Source organism: Symphalangus syndactylus, chromosome 1 (genome assembly GCF_028878055.3).
Source record: "Symphalangus syndactylus isolate Jambi chromosome 1, NHGRI_mSymSyn1-v2.1_pri, whole genome shotgun sequence".
Lineage (NCBI taxonomy): Eukaryota > Metazoa > Chordata > Mammalia > Primates > Hylobatidae > Symphalangus > Symphalangus syndactylus.
The window spans coordinates 93,726,025-93,744,216 of record NC_072423.2 but is presented as its reverse complement, the minus strand read 5'-3'; the positions used below and the strand labels follow the sequence as shown (position 1 = coordinate 93,744,216).

Below are 18,192 nucleotides of genomic sequence, written 5' to 3'. Positions count from 1 at the left end.
CCTGTGATCCCAGCTACTCAGGAGGCTGAGGCACAAGAATCGCTTGAACCTGGGAGGTGGAGGTTGCAGTGAGCCGAGATCGCGCCACTGCACTCCAGCCTGGGTGATAGAGCGAGACTCAGTCTCAAAAAAATAAATAAAATAAAATAAAATAAAAGAAAATAGGGTGGTAAACGTCAGTTCAATAGGAAGACAGTATTTGAAGCCAGGTGTGTTGGCTTCAAATCCCAGCACTTTGGAAGGCTGAGGTGGTCAGATCACTAGAGGCCAGGAGTTCAAGACCAGCCTGGCCAACATGGCAAAACTCAAACTCCTTCTCTACTAAAAATACACACACACAAAAAGAAAATTAGCAGCTGGGCACGGAGGCTCACGCCTGTAATCCCAGGACTTTGGGAGGCCAAGGTGAGCGGATCACCTGAATTCAGGAGTTTCAGACCAGACTGGCCAACATGAAACCCCATCTCTACTAAAAATACAAAAAAATTAGCTGGGCATGGTAGAACATGCCTGTAATCCTAGCTACTTGGGAGGCCGAAGCAGGAGAATTGCTTGAACCCAAGAGGCAGAGGTTGCAGTGAGCTGAGATCACGCTATTGCACTCCAGCCTGGGCAACAGAGCAAGACTCCATCTCAAAAAAAAAAAAAAGAAAGAAAGAAAGAAAAGAAAAAAGAAAATTAGCAGAGCATGGTGGCTCATGCCTGTAGTCTCCACTACTTGGGAGGCTGAGGCACAAGCATCTCTGGAACCCAGAAGGTGGAGGTTGCAGTGAGCAGAGATCACGCCACTGCACTCCACGCTGGGTGATAGACTGAGACTCCATCTCAAAAAAAAAAAAAAAAAAAAAAGGCGGAGGACATTTGAGCAAGGTCTTGAAGAAGGCACTGAATTAGCCAGCTGGAGATGAGTTCCAGGCAGAGGAAATAGTCAGTGCCGAGGCCCGGGGGCAGGTGTGAGCCTGGAACATTTGAGCCAGGAGGCTGGTGTGGCTGGAGGGAATGAAGGAGAGTCAGAGATGGTCAGTTGGTCAGGGATAAGGTGGGAGAGGTAACCAAGGGCCAGATCATACAGACCACTGTAAGGACGTTGCCTTTTTTCCATGAATCAGGAAGCCTGACATTTAAAAAAGATCAGATTGTTCAGGGGTGAGAGTGGAAGCAGTGAGGTGGTAAGAAGAGGTCAGCCCATCTGACAAGGGATTAATAACCAGAATATATAAGGAGCTCAAACAACTCTATAGGAAAAGATCTAATAATCTTTTTTAAAAATTTTTCTTCCTATTTTGTTGAAAGAAACCTAATAATCTGATTTAAAAATGGGCAAAAATTCTGGGCACAGTGGCTCATGCCTGTAATATCAGAACTTTGGGACGCTGAGGCAGGCAGATCACTTGAAGTCAGGAATTTGAGACCAGTCTGGCCAACATGGCGAAACCCTGTCTCTACTAAAAATACAAAAATTAGCCAGAGGCCAGGCGCGGTGGCTCACGCTTGTAATCCCAGCACTTTGGGAGGCTGAGGCGGGCGGATCACAAGGTCAGGAGATCGAGACCACGGTGAAACCCCGTCTCTACTAAAAATACAAAAAATTAGCCGGGCGTGGTGGCGGGCGCCTGTAGTCCCAGCTACTCGGAGAGGCTGAGGCAGGAGAATGGCGTGAACCCCGGAGGCGGAGCTTGCAGTGAGCCGAGATTGCGCCACTGCACTCCAGCCTGGGCGACAGAGCGAGACTCCGTCTCAAAAAAAAAAAAAAAAAAAAAATTAGCCAGGTGTGGTGGCGGGTGCCTGTAATCCCAGCACTTTGAGAGGCATGTGCCTATAATCCCAGCTATTCGGGAGGCTGAGGCATGAGAATTGCATGAACCCAGGAGGCGAAGGTTGCAGTGAACTCAGATCATGCCACTGCACTCCAGCCTGGGTGACAGAGCAAGACTTCATCTCAAAAAAAAATAAAAATAAAAAAAATTAAAAAAAAAAGGTGGGGGGAGGCAAAAGATTCCAGTAGACATTTCTCAAAAGAAGATATACAAATGGCAAATAGACATACGAAAAGGTGCTAACATCATTAATCATCAGAGTAATGCTGATGAAAACTACAATGAGATATCATCTCACTCCAGTTCAAATGGCTTATACCCAAAAACAGTCAATAACAAATGCTGGCGAGGATGTGGAAGAAAGGGAACCCTTGAACACTGTTGGTGGGAATGTAAATTAGTACAACCACTATGGAGAACAGTTTGGAGGTTCCCCAAAAAACTAAAAATAGAGCTACTATATGATCCAGCACTCTCACTGCTGGGTATAGATCCAAAAGAAAGGAAATCAGTATATCGAAGAAATATCTGCACTCCCATGTTGCAGCACTGTTCACAGTAGCCAAGATGAGGAACCAACCTAAGCGTCCATCAACAGAAGAATGGATACGGAAAATGTGGTACATATACACAATGGAGTACTATTCAGCTATAAAAAGAATGAGATTCTGTCATTTGCAACATGGATGGAACTGAAGATCATTATGTTAACTGAAATAAGCCAGGCACAGAAAGACAAACATCACATGTTTTCACTTATTTGTGGGATCTAAAATTCAAAATAATTGAACTAATGGAGATAGAGAGTAGAAGGATAATTACCAAAGGCTAGGAAGAGGATTAGGGGTGGATGGGGGGAGGTGGGGATGATTAAGAGATACAAAAAAAAAAAAAAAATAGAAAGAAAGAATAAGACCTACTATTTGATGGCATATAATAGGGTGACTATAGTCAATAATCATTTAATTGTACACTTGGAAATAATTAAAAGAGTGTAATTGTATTGTTTGTAACACCAACGATAAATGCTTAAGGGGTGGATACCTCATTCTCCATGATGTGATTATTGTGCATTGCATGCTTGTATCAAAACATCTCATGCATGCCTACTGTGCATTCACAAAACTTAAAAATTGACAAAAAAGAAGTGATCAGATTCAGAGTGTGCTTTACAGATAGAGCTGATGGGATATGCTCATGGATTGAGTGTGGTGAAAGGGAGGAAGGAAGGATGACTCTGAGATTTGGGACCTGAGCAATTGATGGTTGGTGGTGCCAAAAACCAAGAAAGGCTGGAAGACTGGCAGTTTGGGGTTTGGTGGTGGGGCTCAGGAGCCCTGTTTTGGCCATGTTAAATTTGGGATACCTATTTGACATCCAACTGGTTTAAATAAGAGTCTGGAGTCTGGGAAATGTCAGGACTGGATAAATAAATTTGGAAGCCATCAGTAGGTTGGTGGACAATGAGAGATGGGCAAGATGACCTCTGAGGGCCTTTGCAGCCTGTGTTTTCTTGTGCACCCAGAGCTCTCAGCCTGATAGTCTTTCCCTTATCACTCCTTCATGCCCAGAATTTGCCCCCATCCTTCCTTTTCAAATGCTCCTTCCTCCAGGAAGCCTCCTGTAATCTTCCAAGATAAAAGTGACCTGCAGGCCCGGCGCGTTGGCTCACGCCTGTAATCCCAGCACTTTGGGGGGCCAAAGCGGGCAGATCATCTGAGGTTGGGAGTTCAAGACCAGCCTGACCAACATGGAGAAACCCCGTCTCTACTAAAAATACAAAATTAGCCGGGCATGGTGATACATGCCTGTAATCCCACCTACTAGGGAGGTTGAGGCAGGAGAATCGCTTGAACCCAGGAGGCGGAGGTTGTGGTGAGCCAAGACTATGCCATTGCATTCCAGCCTGGGCAACAAGAGCAAAAATCCATCTCAAAAAAAAAAAAAAAGTGACCTGCTTTCCTCACCATGCCTTACCTGTGTTTTTCTATCATCTTCCTTTTTGTGTGACTGTGTCTTGCTACCCTCTTCCCTCCCTCAGTGACAGCAACCAGTGTGGCACATAATGATTATGATTATTATTATTAATGAGACAGGGAGGCCCAGGCTGGAGTGTAATGGCACAAACACAACTCACTGCAGCCTTGACCTCCCAGGCTCAAGTGATTCTCCCTCTCGGCCTCCCAAGGTGCTAGATTTTCAGGTTTGAGTCACCACACCTGGTCGACACATAAAGAATACTTTTATTTTTTAATTTTTTACTTTTTAAAATTTTTGTTAGAGATGGGGTCTCACTATGTTGACCAGGCTGGTCTCGAACTCCTGGCCTCAAACGATTCTCCCATCTTGGCCTCCCAAAGTTCTGTGGTTACACGCATGAGCCACTGTCTCCAGCCAATGAGTGCTTTTAAAAAGCCTATGCTGGCCGGGCGTGGTGGCTCACGCCTGTAATCCCAGCACTTTGGGAGGCCGAGGTGGGTGGATCACAAGGTCAGGAGATCGAGACCATCCTGGCTAACGTGGTGAAACCCCATCTCTACTAAAAATACAAAAAAAAATTAGCCGGGCGAGGTGGCGGGCGCCTGTAGTCCCAGCTAATCGGGAGGCTGAGGCAGGAGAGTGGTGTGAACCCCGGGGGATGGAGCCTGCAGTGAGCCAAGATCGTGCCACTGCACTCCAACCTGGGTGACAGCAAGACTCCGTCTCAAAAAAAAAAAAAAGCCTATGCTTTCGGAGGCAGTGGAGCATAGTGGTTAGTGGTGAGACAGCTTAGGCTCCAGGGCCAGATAGGATTAGGTTCAAATCCCAGCTCTATTATTTCCTCATTCAACTTCAAGACTCAGTTTCTCATCTGGAAAACGGAGATTTAAAAATGTACCCACCTACACTCCACCCAACATATATGTGTGTGTGTGTATATACACAAATATATGAATGTATAATGTAGATAGGTGATATGGTTTGGTTGTGTCCCCACCCAAATCTCAACTTGAATTGTATCTCCCAGAATTCCCGCGTGTTGTGGGAGGGACTCAGGGAAAGGTAATTCAATCATGGGGGTCTGCCTTTCCCGTGCCATTCTCGTGATAGTAAGTCTCACGAGATCTGATGGGTTTATCAGGGGTTTCTTCATTTGCTTCTTCCTCATTTTTCTCTTGCCGCTGTCATGTAAGAAGTGTCTTTTGCCTCCCGCCATGCTGAGGCCTCCCCAGCCATGTGGAACTATAAGTCCAATTAAACCTCTTTTTTTTCCCAGTTTCAGGTATGTCTTTGTCAGCAGTGTGAAAACGAACTAATACGATAGGTATAATAGAAAAGTATATGTTCAGCCAGGCATGGTGGCTCACACTTGTAATCCCAACACTTTGGGAAGCCAGGTGAGAGGATGGCTTGAGCCCAGGAGTTCAAGACCAGCCTGGGCGACAGAGAGAGACTGTCTCAAAAAAGAAAAAGATAAAGAAAATTCACTGAGCTACACATTTATGATCTGTGGTGGGTTTTTTTGTTTTGTTTTGTTTTGTTTTTTGTTTTTTGTTTTTTTGTTTTTTTTTTTTTTTTTTTGAGACAGAGTCTCGCTCTGTCGCCCGGGCTGCAGCGTAGCGGAGGGATCTCGGCTCACTGCAAGCTCCGCCTCCCGGGTTCGCACCATTCTCCTGCTTCAGCCTCCCGAGTAGCTGGGACTACTGGCGCCCGCCACCACACTCGGCTAATTTTTTGTATTTTTAGTAGAGACGGGGTTTCACCGTGTTAGCCAGGATGGTCTCGATCTCCTGACCTCGTGATCTGCCCACCTCGGCCTCCCAAAGTGCTGGGATTACAGGCGTGCGCCACCGCGCCCAGCCTGACCTGTGGTTTTTTCTATTATGTCTGGTTACTTTGGAAAAAGGGGGTTGCATGTAAGGAGTAGCTCACAGTCCCTGGCATATAGTAAGTGTTCAGTAAATGTTAGCTACTCCAAATGAATGAAAAAACTCATGACTTGCCCCCAAGTGAAATCCATTAAAAATCAGAACCATGGACAGATCAGAGCCTGTGCTCAGGGAAGGTTGAAGGAAAAACCTCAGGTCTGAAATGGGGGACCTGAGGCAAGAAGGAATCTGAGACCTTTCCTCTTGGATTAGTGGTTCAGTGCCTTCTGGGGGCATTCTCATCCTGCAGGAGAGAGACTATTCCTTGGGGACTGTAAGTGTCTGTGTGTGTGTTCCTGCAGAAATGCATGCCATTTTAAAAGGTCTACAGCCCCGTTTTTCAAAGCAGAGAATGCTGAAGTCTCTCCAGAGAGGCCAGTCCTGCCTCCACTACATCCGACAGCGTACCCAGGCCCTTGCAAGCTTTCCTCCTTGTGTCTTGGCTTCTGTTTATCTGGTGAGGGGGCGGACAGGGAAGAGACTCCAGTCAGGGTAAAAATAACCTAGGACAGATCTCTCAATCATGCCAAGACTCCCAAGTATGACTCCCTGGGGTGGGCCTGGACTCAGTGTCTAGAACAGTTTTCATGGACGATTCTTGGGAACACTTGAGCCTCTAACAGCTCGGTCTTTTGAGTTAGATTCAAACACAAAACGTCGCCAAAGAGAGCTCTTCTGAAGATCTCTGTGGTTAGGGAGGGGACTCCTGGGTTAGTGGTTCACCTCCTTCTTGGAAGTTTCACCTCCTTCTTGGGGTCCTCTGCTTCTGTCCTGTGACAGCCACCAACCATAGGAATCAGCTCCTGTTACTAAAACTGCACAAAGGCCTTCAAGGTTTGGGCTGAGCCTGGAAGGATTTGGAGGCCTCTTTGAGCAAACCTATCCCACCCCATCACCTCCTCAAGCTCCACAAGGCTAATACCTGGATGGTCAATGGGTTTCACAGCCTTACTGTGAGTCAGACACCCAACACACAGAGAGGAAGTGGTAAACTGAAGACTGAATTACACTACCCTAGGGGTAGGGGCAGATCCCCCTGCCCCTACCCCCAGGGTTGCCTCTCTGAGTCAAGTCATTTCAATTCCCCATGGCCCCCTCAGACCAGTCTCTGGCTGGTCAGATTTTCTGAGCTGAGGCCCATTGCCTGGCAGGTAATTGACCTGGGAAGCCCAAAGGGAGGTGGTAGGGGTTGGGGAGCCCCAGGTGCTGCAGGAAATGGAGCTGTTGATTAAGTGGCTCCTTCCCTCAGCCTTGGAGGCTGGGAAGCTGCACAGGCCCAAGAAGCAGCAGCAGCTCTCTAAGGAACAAGACCTGGTTCTGACCCTCTCAGGGAGATCATGGGTCTGCAGAGCATTTCCCTAAGAGCTTCAGGGGCTGGCAGTTAGTGGGGGCCCTATTCCCAGCACTCAATTCTTCCTCTGTACGTGCTAGGCTTCTTCCTAGGACAGGATTTGTTTTGTCCTCTGGGGCTCTCAGACTGAACGGCTTAGGGGGAAGAAAGCCAGTTACAGAATGTGACAGTGTGACCAGGGCCCTGCTGAGAAGCCTTTCTGGGAGTCCCTGGGAGAAAGGGGCCAGGAGAGGGCCGGGCACGGTGGCTCACACCTGTAATCCCAGCACTTTGGGAGGCCAAGGCAGGCGGATCACCTGAGATCGGGAGTTCCAGACCAGCCTGGCCAACATGGTGAACACCCATCTCTACTAAAAATACAAAAATTAGCCGGGTGTGGTGGTGCACACTTGTAATCCCAGCTACTTGGGAGGCTGAGGCAGGAGAACTGCTTGAACCCTGGAAGCAGAGGTTGCAGTGAGCCCAGATTGTACCACTGCACTCCAGCCTGGGCAACAGTGAGACTCTGTCTCAAATAAATAAATAAATAGCCCAGGCACAGTGGCTCACGTTTGCAATCCCAGCACTTTGGGAGGCCGAGGTGGGTGGCACACCAGAGGTCAGGCGTTAAAGACCAGCCTGGCCAACATGGCGAAACCCCGTCTCTACTAAAAATATAAAAAAAATTAGATAGGCGTGGTGGTGGGTGCCTGTAATCCCAGCTACTTGGGAGGCTGAGGCAGGAGAATTGCTTGAACCCAGGAGGCAGAGGTTGCAGTGAGCCGAGATTGTGCCATTGCACTCCAGCCTGGGCGACAGTGGAGTGACACTCTGTCTCAAAAATAAATAAAATAAATAAATAAATAAAGGGACCAGGAGAGGGTAAAGTAATCCTGCCTCCAAGTCAAAGGAGTGAGACAGTAGTCAAGACTAAGGACAACCCTTGAAGGGTCAGGTGGTCAGATGGTTGTGATAAAGCACAGGAATCATGGTCCCTTGAGAGTGTCCCTGCCAGAGTGTGATTCTCAGAAGCACTTGAACTGTACCCACAGCCACGTGTAGCGAATGTTTCATCCAAAGTTTATCTGAGTATGGTCCCTTCCGCCAGCAGCAGCAGCACCTGGGAACTTACTTGTTCAAAAGGCAAATTCTCAGACCCCCAGATCTACTAAATCGGAAACTTGCGGGCTCGGTCCAACAATCTACAAGCCCTCTAGGTAGTTCTGATGCATGCCCAAGTTTGAGAACTAATACTGGTGTAATCTGACAGGACTCCAGAGCTGGATTGCCCAGTAAACTTCCTTCATTTGAAAATTCATCAACATTCATCAAACATGGATTAGCACCTTCTATGTGCTAGATCCCTTGTCAAGCCACATAAGAAGCCCAAAGTGGCCGGGCGCGGTGGCTCACACCTGTAATCCCACCACTTCGGGAGGCCAAGGCGGGCAGATCACGAGGTCAGGAGATCTAGACCATCCTGGCTAACACGGTGAAACCCCGTCTCTACTAAAAATACAAAAAATTAGCCAGGCGTGGTGGCAGATGCCTGTAGTCCCAGCTACTCAGGAGGCTGAGGCAGGAGAATGGCGTGAACCCGGGAGGCGGAGCTTGCAGTGAGCAGTGATCGCGCCACTGCACTCCAGCCTGGGCGACAGAGAGAGACTCTGTCTCAAAAAAAAAAAAAGCCCAAAGTGGTGTAAATTGCAGTTCCCACCCTCCAGGCAGACTGGCCAGTCAATACAAGGACAGGCAAAAAAAAAAAAAAAAAAAAAAAAGGACCTGATCTTCTGGCTAGGGGGATTACAGAGGGCTTCTCAGAGGAGGTGGCATTTGGGCTGGGCCTTGAAAGATAAGTAAGAATAAATAGGCAGAAAATGAAAATGAAAATGAAGAAGCCAGGTTCCAGGAACTTTTTTTGGCGGGGAGGTGGGGCTCGATCTGTCCCCCAGGCCAGACTGCAGTGGCATGATCACAGCTCACTGCAGCCTTGAACCCCTAGGCTCAAGCAATCCTCCCCCTCAGCCTCCCGAGTAGCTGGGAATACAGGCATGCACTTCCATGTCTGGCTAATATTTTAATTTTTTTGTAGAGATGGAGTCTTACTATGTTGCCCAGGCTAGTCTTGAACTCCTGGCCTCAAGAGATCCTCCTGTCTCGGCCTCCCAACGTGTTGGGATTACAGGTGTGAACCATCACGCCTGGCCTCAGGAATATTTTTCTGAAACCAAAATCCAACTTTTAAAAGCATCTTATTGCTGTAGGGATAAATTCAAGTACCTCAGCACAAGCTTCTTCATAGTCTAGCCCGTGTTCCCCCTCAACCCTATCTCCTGCCACTCCACACCTGTTGCTTTCTTTCTTTTCTTTTTTTTTTTGAGATGAAGTTTCACATTTTTTGACCGGGCTGGAGTGCAATGGTGCAATCTCAGCTAACTGCAACCTCCACCCCTTGATTTCAAGTGATTCTCCTGCCTCAGCCTCCGAGTAGCTGGGATTAAAGTGCGTGCCATCTCGCCTGGCTAATTTTGTGGTGTGTTTGTTTGTTTGTTTGTTTTAGTAGAGACAGGGTTTCACCATGTTGGCCAGGCTGGTCTCGAACTCCTGACCTCAGGTGATCTGCCTGCCTCCGCCTCCCAAAGTGCTGGGATTACAGGTGTGAGCCACCGCACCCGGCCACTTGTTTCTTATAGTTAAGTAACACTGAACTTCTTGGAGACAGACACACACACAGCAGGCTATTTTTTGTTGCCAGGCTTTTGCCATGTGCTGGCTGGCTTGACAGATCTGGTATATGTGCTTTGAATTCTGTTGTCATCTGCGAGCATTGCTGTTGAAATGTGCCAGTATGGCAGGCTAAGTCTGAATCCATACAAGTCTCTTTAGCACTGTAAATTATTTCTGAGTTAGGGTATAGGTTTATTAATTCTCAAGAATCCCAAGGGCCCATAAAAAGGTGCTCAACGTTATTAGTCGTTAGGGAAATGCAAATTAAATCTATAACTAGATACCACTACACATCTATTAGGATGGCAAAAAAATTTTAACTGAAAATATCAAGTGCTGACAAGGATGCAGAGCAACTTTCACACTTTGCTGGCAGGAGTGCAGAATGGTACAGCCACTCTGGAAAACTGCTTCGCAGTTTCTTTTTTTTTTTTTGAGATGGAGCCTCGCTCTGTAGCCCAGGCTGGAGTGCAGTGGCGTGATCTCAGCTCACTGCAACCTCCGCCTCCCAGGTTCAAGCAATTCTCCTGCCTCAGCCTCCAGAGTAGCTGGGATTGCAGGCACGCGGCCACCATGCCCAACTCTAATTTTCGTATTTCTAGTAGAGACGGAGTTTCACCATGTTGCCCAGGCTGGTCTTGAACTCCTGACCTCGTAATTTGCCTGTCTTGGACTCCCAAAGTGCTGGGATTACAGAAGTGAGCCACCGCGCCCGGCACCCCTCTCCCCCCGCCCCCCGCTTTTTTCTTCTTTTTTGAGAGGGAGTTTTGCTCTTGTTGCCCAGGCTGGAGTGCAGTGGCGCGATCTCGGCTCACTGCAGCCTCGGCCTCCTGAGCTCAAGCGATCCTAAATTTGGGACATTAATGCCTGCGGCAGAGCATGTCGCCGAGGAATAAAGGAAGGTACCCTGCATAACGCCTAGCACACAGTAAGGACTCTGCAGTCGCTAGTTCCCGACCACACCACGCGAAAGCAGGCGCGAAATAAACAATGGGCTGGTAAATCCAGGAGGGACCTGAAGGCGCCAAGGCGTCCGGTGGGTGGGGCTGCGCGCGTCCTCCCGGCGTCGACAGTGAAATGCGCACGCGCAGACCGCGGCCAGGCCTTGGAGCTGCGCCCGAAGGGGCGGTGGGAAGCGCACTTGCGCGTGCGCAGAAGGCCTGACGGGTGCGCGGCACGAGCCCCGAAGTCGCTCAGGAGCGGGCGAGCCAGTCCCTCAAAACGACTTCGTTCGAGGTTGGCGCCCGCCCTTTTCAGAGAGCACTACTTAGTGGGTATTCCGTCCGGTGCCACTTTTCTGAGGCCGAAGGACCCCTAGTCAGTGTGTGAGACATAGCCTGGGAACCACCTGGGGCTGAGGTAACGGCACACGACGGCCCCGGGCCCTCGGGAAGTTGTCTTTGCGTCTCTGTTTATTTCTGAGGGAAGTTTCCGGGCCGGGCCCCACCCACCGCCCCCGAAGTGCAGTCCCCCCTGCCCCCTGAGGTCCCTTTCTCAGCGCCGGGCTCCCGGGACACCCAGCAAGCTCGCCCAGGGTGCAGGCCGTGCCACTGCAGGTCTCCCACAGGGAGGCCGCGGGACTGGAGCGCGGGTCGCAGGTCGGGAGCGTGCGAGGGAGACCGGGGGGCTCCAGGCCTGTGTCCCCTCCCTCGGGCGAGTGACCGGCACAGAGTACGGGATCCCTGCTGTCGTCCGCCGACTCCAGAGACTGCCCTTTCCCCACTCCACACCCGGCGCCTCTCCCTCCTCCTCCTCCTCCGCCCCCCCCCAACTCCCTCTCTCTTTTTTATTTATTTTTTTTTTTTTGAGACGGAGTCTGGCTCTGTCGCCCAGGCTGGAGTTCAGTGGGGCGATATTGACTCACTGCAACCTCCGCCTCCTGGGTTCAAGCGATTCTCCTGCCTCAGCCTCCTGAGTAGCTGGGATTACAGGCATGCGCCGCCACGCCTGGTTAATTTTTGTATTTTTGGTCGAGATGGGGTTTCACCATCTTGGCCAGGCTGGTCTTGAACTCCTGACCGCAAGTGATCCACCCACCTCTGCCTCCCAAAGTGCTGGGGTTACAGGTGCCCGCCATCACACCCGGCTAATTTTGGCGTTTTTAGTAGAGACAGTTTCACCACGTTGGCCAGACTGGGCTCGAACTCCTGACCTCAGGTGATCCACCCGCCTCGGCATCCCAAAGTGCTGGGATTACAGGCGTGAGCCACTTTGCCCGGCCACACCCCACCTTCTTACCACAAACTTTCCCCAGGAACTAAAGGGCTCCTCTGGTCTATACCCACCCTCCAACCCCGGCCTAGCAGTTGCCATGAAAACAAGATTTTTTCCATTGAAACATTTCCTGTCACATCATGTCTTGATTTGAATGAGTTTCTGGCTTTCAAATGCCTGATTGCACCTTGCAAGTAAATATGAGTCATGGCACTGAGATCTCTGTGCCGCTCCCCAGAGCCTTGATTGAATCTTGGCATCTGGGCAAGTGGGCAGAAAGATGCCAGCAGGTATACTTTGCTGAACATCCTTTTCTTTTTCTTCTTTTTTTTTTTATGACAGTGTCAGCCGGGCACGGTGGCTCATGCCTGTAATCCCAGCACTTTGGGAGGCTGAGGCAGGTGGATCACGAGGTCAGGAGATGGAGATTATCCTGGCCAACATGGTGAAACCTCGTCTCTACTGAAAATAAAAGATTAGCCGGGTGTGGTGGCGGGCCCCTGTAGTCCCAGCTACTCAGGAGGCTGAGGCAGGAGAATCACTTGAACCCAGGAGGTGGAGGTTGCAGTGAGCCAGGATTGCACCATTGCACTCCAGCCTGGGCAACAGAACAAGACTCCGTCTCAAAAAAAAAAAAAAAAAAAAAAGACGGAGTCTTGCCCTTGTCGCCCAGGCTGGAGTGCAGTGGTGAGATTTGTGCTCACTGCAACCTCTGCCTCCTGGGTTCAAGCGATTCTCCTGCCTCAGCCTCTCAAGTAGCTGGGATTACAGATGTCTGCCACCACAACCGGCTAATTTTTGTATTTTTAGTAGAGATGGGGTTTCACCATGTTGGCCCAGCTGGTCTCGAACTCCTGACCTCAGGTGATCCACCCACTTTGTCCTCCCAAAGTGCTGGGATTACAGGTGAGAGTCACTGCGCCTGGCCCATCCTTTCCTTTTTTGAACTCTAGTTCCTTCATGTATGCATCTGCAGGTAGGAAGCCAGTTTCCAGCAGTCTTATCTAGAATCTCTCTTTGGCTATCTCATTGGCATCTCAAACTTGAGCATCTCCAGATACAGACTCAACATCTTGCCCTCAAAAATTTACTTTCCAAGGCTCCTATTTTCAGAAAATGTTGCTTTTACCTCTTCAGTTAGTTGCTCAAGCAACCAGGAGTCATCGCTCTCCCTCACCTTATCAAGTCATTACTGAGGCAGGAGAATCACTCGAACCCGGGAGGCAGAGTTTGCAGTGAGCCAAGATCGCACCGCTGCACTCCAGCCTGGGCAACAGAGCAAGACTCCGTCTCAAAAAAAAAAAAAAAAAAAAAAAAAGACCGAGTCTTGCCTGCCTCAGCTTCCCGAGTAGCATCTTCCAAATCAGTCCACCTTTCCTCATCTTCACTTTTATCACTGTAGACCAGGCTACTATCAGCTTCTGCCTTGAGCTGTAGGAGGCACCTAGCTGGTCTCCTTTCATCTGTTCTTGTTCCGAGTTGTTACCCACATTGCAGCCAGGAGGGAATTTTTTTTTTTTTTTTTTTTTTGAGTCACAGTGATCTGGTCATGTCGTTTTTTTATTATACCCTTCAGTGCCTTCTGATTGCTCTGACAATAGATTCCACAATCCGTAACCTGGCTTATAAGGAAGGCCCTCATCCCTTCTCTATAATTTCTGCCTGGATGATCTCATCATCTATTCCAGTAGTTTCACATACCATCTAAACACTGGTGACTCAAATGTATATTTCCGTCCTGATTTCTGTCCCTTACACACTAGGAGACTGCCTCCTCGGTATATCCACTTGGATGTCTCATAGGCCTCTTAGACTTGAAACACAACTACTAATTTTCCCTGCTCCCTCCCACCCCAAATCTCTTTCCCTAGAATTACTCCCCATCTCAGTAGAGTATGTACCATTGTCTACCTAATTGCAAAGGCAAAAAATCTGAGAGCCATCCTTGATTCCCACATCTAGTCCATTAGTTAAAGTATATCTCAAATCTAACTATTTATTAATTTCTAAAATCCCAAGTCCAAATCAGCAGCATCTTTCTCCTGGACAAGTATAGAAGCTTCTTAACTGGTCTCCCTTCTTCTCCTCCTGTCCCCTTACAGGTCACCTTCCTTTCAGTCACCAGATATTTAGATATTTTGGACCAAGCTTGGTGGCTCATGCTTTTTTTTTTTTTTTTGAGACGGAGTCTCGCTCTGTGGCCCAGGCTAGAGTGCAGTGGTGCAATCTCGGCTCACTGCGAGCTCCGCCTCCTGGGTTCATGCCATTCTCCCACCTCAGCCTCCTGAGTAGCTGGGACTACAGGCGCCCGCCACCACGCCCAGCTAATTTTTTGTATTTTTAGTAGAGATGGGGTTTCACCATTCACGGGATGGTCTCGATCTCCTGACCTTGTGATCCGCCCGCCTCGGCCTCCGAAAGTGCTGGGATTACAGGCGTGAGCCACCACGCCTGGCCTGGTGGCTCGTGCTTGTAATCCCAGCATTTAGGGAAGCCGAGATGGGCAGATCACTTGAGCTCAGGAGTTTGAGACCAGCGTGGGCAACATAGTGAAACCCCATCTCTGCAAAAATTATCTGGGTATAGTGGTGGGCACCTGTAGTCCCAGCTACTTGGGAGGCTGAGATGGGAGGATTGCTTGAGCCTGGGAGGTTGAGGCTGCACTGAGCTGTGATTGTGTCGCTATACTCCAGCCTGGGCGCCAGAGAGAAATCCTGTCTCTAAAATAAAATAGATATTTAGATATTTATAAAGCATATATCAAATCATTTATCTCCCCTTTATAAAATCCTTAGCATAAAATCTGGACTTTTTACAATGGCCTACAAGCCTTACACGATCTGGTCCCTGCCTAACACCCCATCTTCATCTCCCTCCTCTCTGTCTTCATTCTCAATGTTCTAGCCACACTGACCTTTCTGTCCATTAAACTCATCACAGACATCTGCGCTTGCTGATTTTTCTGCTTGGAATGCTTTTCCCCATGATCATTGCTCCTTTCCATGAAGGCCTCAAGTCAGTTGTGTTTCTTCTGAAAGGCCATCACTGGCCATACTAGCTAAAGCAGCCTTCTAGTCATCCTAAATAAAACCACATATTATTTTCTTCATGCTATTTAGAGTACCTCAATTTATATTTATTTATTTATATGTTGAATGTTGCTCTCCACACCTCTTGAAATGTAAGCCCTTAAAGACGAGGGATCATGTCTCTCTTGTTACTTACCAAATTAGTGCCCAGAACAGTGCCTGATGCACTGTAGGGTCTCAGATATGTGCTGACTGAATCAGTTATCTGTATAGTCTCACCTTGTAGCATTGTCTTTCTTGCCCACTGTGTTCGGGTTACTGTACTTCTCTCTTTTGAAAGTGCCATGCTTTTTCTCAACTGAGTACTCTTGTACCTGCTATTTCCTCTACCCACCCCAGACCCGCCATTCACTCTCCATTTGTGCCTCACTAGCTCATATTTTTCCTTTAGAAATTAGTCACTTACTTAGAGTGGGCTTCCCTGACATGTTACAGGGAAACCAGCACTTAGTTTCTTTTTCTTTTCCTTTTTCTTTTTTCTTTTTTTTTTTTTTTTTTTTTTGAGACAGAGTTTCGCTCTTGTTGCCCAGGCTGGAGTGCAGTGGTATGATCTCAGCTCATTGCACCCTCTGCCTCCTGAGTTCAAGTGATTCTCCTGCCTCAGCCTCCAGAGTAGCTGGGATTACAGGTGCCACCACCACGCCCGGTTAATTTTTATATTCTAGTAGAGGCGGGCTTTCACCATGTTGGCCAGGTTCATCTCGAACTCCTGACCTGAAGTGATCTGCCCGACTCAGCCTCCCAAAGTGCTGGGATTACAGGTATGAGCCACAGCACCTGGCCTTTTTCTTTTTTATATATGATACAGATGAGGGCTCACTGTGTTGCCCGGGCTGGTCTCGAACTCCTGGGCTCAAGTAGTCCTGCCTCAGCCTCTGAAAGTGGGATTATAGGGATGAGCCACAACACCTGGCCAAGTATATCTTTCTATAAACCTAGCAAGTACATTTCTTTTTTTTTTTTGAGACAGTCATTCTGTCGCTCAGGCTGGAGTGCAATGGTGTGATCTCAGCTCACTACAGCCTCCATCTCCCGGGGTCAAGTGATTCTCCTGCCTCAGCCCCCTGAGTAGCTGGGATTACAGGCACTAGCCACCATTCCCGGCTAGTTTTTGTATTTTTAGTAGGGACTGGGTTTCACCATGTTGGTCAGGCTGGTCTCGAACTCCTGACCTCAAGTGATCTGCCTGCCTTGGCCTCCCAGAGTGCTGGGATTACAAGGCGTGAGCCACTGCACACCTGGCCATGAGTACAATTCTTATCTCCTCAATATCTCACCAGAATCGGACTAAGGTTAGTAAAATTTGCCCTCTTTATATAAAAAGTCATTTTCTTTTTTCTTTCCTTTTCTTTTTTTGAGATGGAGTCTCACTCTGTGTCACCCAGGCCGGATTGCTGTGGCAGAATCTTGGCTCACTGCAACCTCCGCCTCCTGGGTTCAAGCAATTCTCCTACCTCAGCCTCCGGAGTAGCTGGGACTACAGGCTTCCACCGCAATGCCCGGCTAATTTTTGTATTTTTAGTAGAGACAGGGTTTCACCATGTTGGCCAGGCTGGTCCTGAACTCCTGATCTCAGGTGATCCTCCTGCCTTGGCCTCCCAGAGTGCTAAGATTACAGGGGTGAGCCACTGTGCCTGGCTGTATCAATTGTTAAAGTTGCTTTCTTTGTTTCCAGCTAAGGATATTCTCTCCATCATTTGCCCTTCTGAAACTACTGTTGCTGCTTTTTTTTTTTTTTTTTTCATTTTTAATCTTCTTCCTTACATGTACTGCTTCTGGGCAGCTCACCCAATGGTGTAACCAAAAAAATAAAATGGCCGTCCTTGCCTGCAGTTTTACATCCAAGTGCTTTTTGGGTTCCTGCGGTTGGTAGGATATTTAGAGTGCTGCAGTGAATTCAGCATGATGTGAATTCTTTTTTTTTTTTTTTTTTTTGAGACCGAGTCTTGCTCTGTTGCCCAGGCTGGAGTGCAGTGGCGTAGTCTTGGCTCACTGCAGGCTCTGCCTCCTGGGTTCACGCCATTCTCCTGCCTCACCCTCCTGAGTAGCTGGGACTACAGACGCCTGCCACCACGCGTGGCTAATTTTTTGTATTTTTAGTAGAGACGGGGTTTCACCATGTTAGCCAGGATGGTCTTGAACTCCTGACCTCGTGATCTGCCTGCCTCAGCCTCCCAAAGTGCTGGGATTACAGGCGTGAGCCACTGCGCCCGGCTGCATGATGTGAATTTTAATGGACAGGTTAATCTTCATGTAACAAGCCACAACTACTGGACAGGGTGGTGAGGTGAGACACTATTGCATTTCCAGAATAAGGAGCACATCCTGGACTTACTGGCCAAAGGTAGTTTTTCGTTAGCTGTTAGGATGGTTAAGGTGAAAAGGGAAGATGCATTTTTGTGCAAAGAGTAACTTAAGTGCAAAGAGTAACAGAGAAACTAAGTTAACTTAAGGGTTAATTTAGACTCCTTTCTGGTTTATTGAGTTACCCACTGAGGCCTTTTCATTTCACTTCAGAACAGCTTCCTAATTCTCTGTTAGGTTTAGTTATCCCCCCTACCCCCAAACAAGGTTTAGTTATTCCCCCTATTCCCACCAAACGAAACAAAATTAAGTCTGACACAGTTCTAAGGGCAAATCCATTCCTGCACAAATGGCATTTTAAAGGTTGCATCTTACCAGAAAGGATAGGAAGAAACCTATGAGAAAACAGAATGACGTCAATAAACATGAAAGTATTCTGGGTAGTCTTATGTCATTAGTCTCTTCCTGTTCCATATTTTAACACTTATAAAAAAGACTTTATCCAGTAATCTGTGTACTAAGTACTAGAAAAAACAATTATACATGCATTATTTCACTAATCATCCTAATCACCGTGCAAGGTGAGAAAACTGAGAATAGATAATAGAGCTTTATGATAAACAAATGTGGATGTAACCCTTTATGTCCAAAATTACAATTCTAAGAACTTTTAATCAAAAAGCTTACATTAGGCCAGGTGCAGTGGCTCACACCTGTAATGCCAGCACTTTGGGAGGCCAAAGTGGGTGGATCTCTTGAGCTCAGGAGTTCGAGACCAGCCAGGCAGCAGAGTGAAACCCCAT

General features: G+C 48.1%; 1 protein-coding gene across 3 annotated transcripts in view; it reads left to right on the top strand.

Annotated features, from left to right (window-relative positions):
* The first annotated feature begins 10,919 nt into the window (after positions 1 to 10,919).
* The window catches only part of MAJIN (membrane anchored junction protein), a 33,222-nt gene continuing 25,949 nt past the window's right edge, over positions 10,920 to 18,192 (top strand). For 2 of the 3 annotated variants that reach the window (XM_055248729.2, XM_055248576.2), the window contains exon 1: positions 10,942 to 11,141. The gene's annotated coding sequence lies outside the window, so the exon portion shown is untranslated. Of the gene's footprint in view, positions 11,142 to 18,192 lie in introns of all 3 variants that reach the window. The other variant, XM_055249086.2, reaches the window with a different exon arrangement.